Consider the following 8457-nt stretch of genomic DNA (forward strand, 5'->3'; position numbering starts at 1 on the left):
TGATTGGTTCCTACGGATTCTCTAGCTTTTAGTTAACTCAGACAGTTATATTAAGGTGAGTTCTATCGCCCACTTTTCTATGTTTTATTTGTTTTGGGCTGAGATGCATGCTTAAGTGATTTTAAATTTAGTAGGCATACGTGTATTTTGTGCGAGAGCTCAATTTAAAACAATTGTTTGCCTACGTGTACTATTTTATTTATTTATTTATTTGAGGGCCTCGGGTCCTCGGTCGTTGCTTTCGGGGCGGCGACGGTTATGCGGGATGGGAAACATCAATCCAAGTGGTGGAGTCGATGTGACCCAATTGTCGTTACCTTCGGGGTGGCGACGGATTATGTGGGATGTTGTTGTAACCTTCGGGGTGACGACGGATTATACGAGATGTTGTTGTGACCTTCGGGGTTATGATCGGAGTGTCGCGCTCCGGTCAAAGATAATATTTATAAGCCCAAATTACCCTTAATAATGTGTTAGTGGTAGTAAGGGGTCGATCCACGAAGAGTATGTGGTTTGTGTATAGATTTGACTGAATTATAAAGAATTGTCACAAATATGAAGCTTGCTAAAGTGTTTTTGTATTTTTGTTTAATAAAAAGATGTGAATTTGAATTACTGGAAGTGGATTAATTAGTTAACAACTACTAATTAACGATTGCAAGAATTTTGGATACTAGAACAATAATAATAAAAAGGAATCACACCCGGTTTCAGTAATTATTAACTAGGATTTCTACAAGTTCTAGCTTCAACTCAAATGCATTTGATTAACGGATTTAGTGTACCGTGACTTAGGTGCTACTAACTATCAACGCTCCGAAGAACGGACAAAAAGACACTTTGTAATCAACACAAGTAAATCCTAACAATGACAATGTACAATTACATACCACCGTTTCGCAAAGTCATAACTTTTAACATCGCTCGACAATTCACGAATTCGTAACAAATGTAATACTATTGTCAAGAGTTTCAAAAACCAAATACAAATTGTCACTAAGTTAAAACAAGAACAATTCGAAACCCTAGAATTAACAACTACCTACACCGGGGTGAAACCGAGATGATTAGCCGCTCATGGTTGACGAAGCTTGATCACCGGATGTTTGGAACGCGGAAGGATTCATCTTGAAGCTTGATTGGATGGAGGAATGATGGAGAATTAGGGTTTATGGAATGATGATGGTGAAGTGGTGAATAATTGGATGAACTAGGGTTTGATGATTGGTGGTCACAATTCTTGATGATTCCGGGTTGTAGAGATGAAGATGATTGAATGGTAGGTGATTGTTGGAACTGGAGATGGAATGAATATGATATTGGGCTCCAAGATGATGTTCAAAACTCAAAAGAAGGTGTAACTCCCCAAATTGAATGAAGAATCCCCCAATCACAATCGAACTAGACTTCAAATTAACAAAAATCCCGTTTTGCGAATCCACTACCCGTCGCCGACGGGCCTGACCCCGTCGCCGACGGGTTCCCAAAAATACTTCTTTGGCCGACGGCCTAAATGACTGGTTACGGGGATTTTTGGCCTACGGGACTTTCTGGGGCCCGTCCGGGACGGGTATACCTCCGTCGCCGACGGCCTCTAGAAACCCAGTTCTCCATTTTTCGCTCCTTGCACTCTCGATTGATCCGTAACGCATCCCGGTGCTCCGGTTTTCGACCCGGTGACCCGTAAAGCTCCCGAAAAGCTCCTTAAACTCCATCAAACCTGCAAAACACATTCTTGATTAAAAGTAGGCTATTCGAAACTAAAACTTACGTAAAAACGTTAAGTTAAACAATAACAAGCACCGGTTTACAACCACGTATCACATCCCCACACTTGTCTTTTGCTTGCCCTCAAGCAAATCTGTTTTTCACTTTCACGTGGGTCGAACAACAAATGCACATCCCATTCCCGAGACAGAGGTTAAGGTCTATTGTCATACAAAAGTTCAAACTCTTTACAAATTTCACATATTTACCGGTTAAGTGAATAATCACATATACTAATGGTTATCCAAGATTAACTCGCCCGTAAAACTAATAACTCATGCATATCCCTCACAATGTGCTCTCCACTCGGCTTAAAACTGGCTAACGTGTATAATGTATTAGCACTTCAACAATCAATCGCTCAAAACCAATTAGAACACGTACCCGCATAGGCTTGCAACTCAATTATTCTCCACTATCGAACACAAATACTAAGCACAAGTCAAAAGGTCTTTGAAGGGTTGTAACGGGGCTAGGCGAAGGGTAGGAAATAGGATATTTTTTAAAGTGGCTAAAGTGATGAAAATTCGACTTTTTATTACAAAAGACTATCCTAAACAAAAGTAAACTATAAACATCAACTATGGGCAATAATCTTTCACCCTTTTATTCGACAACTACTAATGCTTCTTTTTGTGTTTTTCTTCAACAATTTTCAATTCTTTTTCACACATTTTTTTTAACAAAGCAAACAATCAAGAATAACTATACAAATGCGACTCCTATAATCGGATTTTCATCACACGGGTTTTAAAAGAAAAGGTTTAAGGTTTATGGGTTATATGGTGGTCAAACGAAAGGTTTAGGCTCAAAATGGGCGACTAAGGAATTTGTTCGGGTAAGGATAGAAAAATGGTTTTAAGAGGAAAAGGTTTACTTAATGCCTTAATCATTCTCGTGCTTGTATTTGGTCTATAGTCTCAAACGTATCAAAAGTTGCAAGTTCTACAATACGCGACTAATGGTCCACTCAAACAAAGAAACATGTAAATGTAAATCTATGATATATAAGTGGCTCAAACCTCACGTATAAGAGTATGATATGTGATATGCATAAATTGCTAGTTCCTTAGGCGAATTATTCCCAAATAACCACCCAATAAATATCCGCTATGCTTATTAATTTGAACTTGACCATGACAAAAGACCAAATGGGTTGTGACATCCCTCGTTGACTTGGTTACTTGTGCTTTTAAGATCGCTTTGAAAACAAGACATTTTTGAAAAAAAATTTTGAAATTTTCCCCCATCCCCACACTTGAGGTAAATATTGTCCTCAATGTATAGTGTTTAAATGAACGGGTCAAAATCGAAAAATTTCTACTACTCCCCCATCCCCACACTTGAGGTAAACATTGTCCTCAATGTGTAAGAACTAGAGTTTTAGAATTGCACAAGGGATGTGACACGACTAACCTTCCCAAATTTTCACCCCGGAAATTAAAATACACATTACAATCCACTTATTCTAAACTACCAATCAAAGTAAAAAGAAACGCATGCACCTGATTTTTATCGCTTGATGCTCATATCCTTCGTCTCTTCATAAAAAAATGGTTGTCCCGCAAACATGTTGTACCTACAAATTCTAATCCTTGTGTAGAAGCATGCTTCTCACAACCATCAAAATTTGTTAGTTACTTAGTTCTACCTTTTTTATGAACATATTACCAAGTCATGCGTTATTTTACTTTGATTTTTGTGGAAAAAAATTTTTACAACAACAACAAACCTAACTCACTTTCGTAGGAATCACGGTTGCATTTAGCTTATGCAACAAGCCCTTTTAAACCCCCCAATAGCTTGGGAGGACGAGAGGTCTCGTGAGGGTTATATAGGGAACACACCCACAAAGTTCATTTAACTAGACATAAATTAAATAAAAACAAAAAGAAATAACGGAACAAAAAATACAACAACAACAACATAAAACATACCATACCTCTACCGCTGATATCGCTCGTTTGGATCCATTGGCGGGTTGGGTTGGTATGGATAACCAGTGAGGGCTTCGAACATCTCCCTATAGTTATCTAGGGGGCTTTGCTCCCCTTGAGGTGGCGGTTGGTACGGGATCGGAATGAAGCTAGACCCTACCGCTTCGGGCCAATGTGGAGTCGGGTCGGGTGGGCCTTGCGGGTAGGGAAGATCGGGGTAATTTGTCCACCCCGAGTGCTCGGCGTATAGGAGGCCGGCTTGGTAGTCTCTTTGGTGCCGCTCCTGATCATGCAGCACTTTAGCGTTATTAATCGCCATTTGTTGAGAGACGTACAGGGCACTCCACCGGCGTCGGTTCAATTGTTCTTCTTCCTGTCGACGCGCTGCCTCTGCTTCTTCCCATGCCCGTCTTCGGGCTGCCTCATCCTCCTGCACCTTTGCCAACTGTTCCATGTGTGATCTTTGCATGGCTTGGAACAGTTCTTGCTCTTCCATAAACTTGTTCATTCTTTCACGTTGGGCTTCTTGAGCCGCCCAATATTCTTGCATTGCGGATCCATGCGACCCTTCCCAAGCTTCTCTTCTTTGACTGTATTCCCGTCCTTCACCTATGCACGCGGAGACATTGTCATATATCTCCTGCTGCCCCCGATCAAAATTTTTATAGGAGGGCACCCGTCTTCTGGTCACAAAACCTGCCACCTCTGCGTTAATTTCCCTATGTGGCCGCATATATTGTTGTCGTGGTCTTTGTGTACCGGAGGGTTCAACTTCCTCCTCTTCTTCCCCCATTTCCTCATCTTCTTCCGCTACGGGTGGTGCTCCAGCAGTACAGATCTCATATTTATTCCCCAAATCATCGGTCACAACGTACTTGTTGCCCGAGAACTTGACTTCGATCTTCCAATTCTTCCGCATGTACCCCAAATTAAACTCCTCCACCGGCTTAGAAACCCATAGTGATTCCAGGGGTAAACAATTTTGTTGCACAATCATGGCGCTAATGAGGCGTGCATATGGAATAAAACGCCTCTGGGACGACTCCCTGGTAGCCCATGTGTTCATCATCACTATATGTCTCCACGACAGTGTTGGGGTCCCATACAGTAAGGCGTGCACCACCCTACAGTCACTCACTCTCACTCCTCCACGATCACCAAACCTTGCCAAGATGTTCTCAACCGAGATCCCTTGGAGAATCTTTCCTTCAAGCGACATTTGTTTTCGTTTCATTTCTCCTCCTTGGTGGGTCGGTAAGATAATATCTAACAGTTGCTCGAAATCGTTGTTGTTCAAATGATTATCCAAAAACTGCTCGATGGATGGGTAATCATAAGCTTGTACTCCCAAAGAGTCGAAACGAGCAATACGATTCATGGTCTCGAAAGACATCGTCATGTTCCCTCGAGTAGTCTTCCCCACTAACTTCCACTGTGAAGGAGATTCATTCTTGTTCAAAAGCTTCAAGGTAAACAACCATTCACATACTTCCGACAAGTAAATCCTGGAAGTATTATCTTCGCACCAATCAAGAACGCTTTCCCATCCTAAACGCTCAAACATTTGCACAATCCCGATGTTACGAAATTATTCCACGTTCACCACCCTTTCACATATTACCCTTGTTGGCACTAAGGTATTCACACCATTCACCATCTTCCACTTCCACAACTTAGCCTCTAACTTCCTGTCTTGATAATGGGACAACGGTTTGTTCTTCTCGTCATCCCAAATTTTAGCACTTTGGCTATCCCTAAACTTCGCCCACTACCAATCCTGCCTGTACAACCTCGGATCATTCTCCTCCACGGAGCTTAGTTGCTCCCACTTCTTCGGTATTAAACCGGAAGAAGAACCAACCCCGGATGATGAAGCTTGGCCTGTAGTCTTTTGTCTCTTGCCTCCCGCCATAACTACAATCACAAACAAGCAAACATCAACATAAATTCAACCTTCATTAAACTCCCAACTTTTGAACATGAGGTATGATATTGACATTTAAATTAACAAGTGAATGTAAAATCGCCTCTTTAAACTTCCAAAGTCGCTCACTTTATCATAGACTTATTAATTTTCTTGTTAATCTTACAATCTCTTATAATTTCAACAAAAGTCAACATCACCTTCATGTTCAAATCATGTTCATAACAGTGTAATCACTTCACTATGGTTATGACATCCTCAAATTCCATTCAAAACAACTAATCTTACTCAAAATCATGCTAGCATAACATACATTGTCTAAACAACCTACTCTTAAACCAAAAAGTTTAAAATTTTGGAAGAAAAACACTAGCATATGATAATCAAGCATAAATTTAAGAAGAATCCATACCTTTGTTGTTGTTAAACAAGAAGAACTAAGAAAAGATGGCAAATAAGCAACTTGATGAACACCCTTTCAAAAACCCTAAATAACACGCCCAGAAATCTCGCACAATAGCAAGAATTGATGAAAACCGTGTTGGGGGTTTTGTTCCTCTTGAAAAATTACCCAAGATGGACCCAAAAATCAGTGGATTTGGTGGAGAATTGAGGAAGTTATGAAAGCTTGAAGGTTTCTAGGGTTCTTGAATGGTAATGGAGAAGATGAATAGAGAGAATGAGTTAGGTGAGAGAGTAAGCAGGGATTTTTGTGGTAGAGAATGAGGTGGGGTGATGTGAGACCGAATTTGTGGTCAATAGTGAGTTTGGGTGATGTTTGGTTAGGTGAAAAAGGTTTTAAATTCGATTTCTTTCGTCAAAAACGAGCAGGTGCCGGACTCAAAACAACAACCCGTCGCCGACGGGTCCCAGGCCGTCGGCGACGGGCAATGAATTTGGCTTTTGGGTCCGACGGGTGTACCTGGATACAGAAGAAATTACCCGACTGGCTTATCCCGTACCCGTCCCAGACGGGACCACACCCGTCGCCGACGGGCTTCACAAAAAAATTTTTTTTTTTTTTTTTGAAAAATATGAGGAAAATTATGAGGTTTTAATAAAAGGACTATGTACACTAAAAATTCCTAAAAAATTATTAAAAATCTTTTTGTGATCTTTTTTATAAGTTGAAACAAAACTTAAACATATGTCGTTAACGGCCTTACCACCCCCCAAAAATTCGTGTATTGTCCTCAATGCACCAAAACACGTCTAAAACATACCTTGTATCTTCATGACCCGTTTGGAGTGCTCGAACTTCACACAATCAAGAAAGGTTAGTATGAAACGGAAACGATTCACATCCAAACACACAAGCAATTAAATAATTATACATAACTTTACACAAAATGTTACCGGTCCTTTTCATTCGACCTCATAAACCGGGAAACTTGCCACGAAGCTTACCGATTCCTTGTTTGCATCCACTTTCTCGTTACCCTCGAGAAACGGTTTTAGTCGATGACCATTTACCGTTTGCCGTACCCCGTCCTTCGGGTCCTCGATAGTAACATCACCCAATTGTCCGACCCGGGTGACAACGTAGGGTCCCATCCATTTGCTTCGGAGTTTTCCGGGAAAGAATTTTAGCTTTGAATTGTAGAGCCACACCTTTTGACCCACTTCAAATTCTTTCTTCCTCAACTTGGCATCATGCGCTCTCTTCATTCCGTCCTTGTATTGAGATGCGTATTCATATGCCATCTCCCTTAGCTCCTCCAATTCACACAACTTGAGCTTCCGTTCCTTACCTGCATCATCATATTGCACATTAACCTCTTTAATAGCCCATAACGATTTGTGCACAAGTTCAACCGGTAAATGACAATTTTTACCGTAGACTAACCGGTAAGGTGTAGTGCCTATGGGTGTCTTATGCGCCGTTCGGTAGGCCCATAAAGCATCGTTCAATTTAATTGACCAATCCTTACGGTCCGCCGGCACGGTCTTTTGCAAAATCTGTTTGATTTGCCTATTTGACACCTCAACTTGCCCGCTTGTTTGCGGGTGATAGGGGGTAGCAATCCTATGGTCAACACCAAACCGTTTTAAGAGTTTGCCAAACCGAAAATTTTTAAAATGAGATCCTCCATCACTTATGATGACACGAGGAATCCCAAACCTTGAGAAAATATTGGTTTGGAAAAAGTTACATACTACGGAATGGTCGTTTGTCTTGGTGGCTATTGCCTCGACCCATTTTGACACATAGTCAACGGCCACCAAGATATACAAATTGCCATAGGAATTGGGGAATGGGCCCATGAAATCAATACCCCATACATCGAAAACATCGACTACAAGGATTGGTTGCATGGGCATCTCATCCCTTTTTGAGATACCCCCTAACTTTTGACACTCTATGCAATTTCTGGCAAACTCGTTTGCATCTTTGAAAATAGTAGGCCAATAAAGGCCACTATTCAACACTTTATGACCCGTTTTGTGACCACTAAAGTGACCACCACATGCAAACGAGTGTAGATGTTGCAACACGCTCGGAATCTCTTCATCATCAATGCATCTCCTTATAACTTGATCCGCACACTCCTTCCACAAATGCGGTTCTTCCAACCGATAGTACTTGATTTGGGACATGAAGTGTTGCCTTTTCCGTCTATCCCAATGTGCCGGCATATCACCTGTAACAAGATAATTGACAATGTTAGCATACCATGGCAATTTATCTAATTTCATTATGTGCTCATCCGGGAAAGACTCATTGATTTCGAAGGCTTTCGGATCATCTTCCACCATCAACCGGGACAAGTGGTCCGTTACCACATTCTCAATGCCTTTCTTGTCCCGTATCTCCAAATCAAACTCTTG

The sequence above is a fragment of the Helianthus annuus genome, chromosome 17 (genome assembly GCF_002127325.2).
Source record: "Helianthus annuus cultivar XRQ/B chromosome 17, HanXRQr2.0-SUNRISE, whole genome shotgun sequence".
In the NCBI taxonomy this organism is placed as follows: Eukaryota; Viridiplantae; Streptophyta; class Magnoliopsida; order Asterales; family Asteraceae; genus Helianthus; species Helianthus annuus.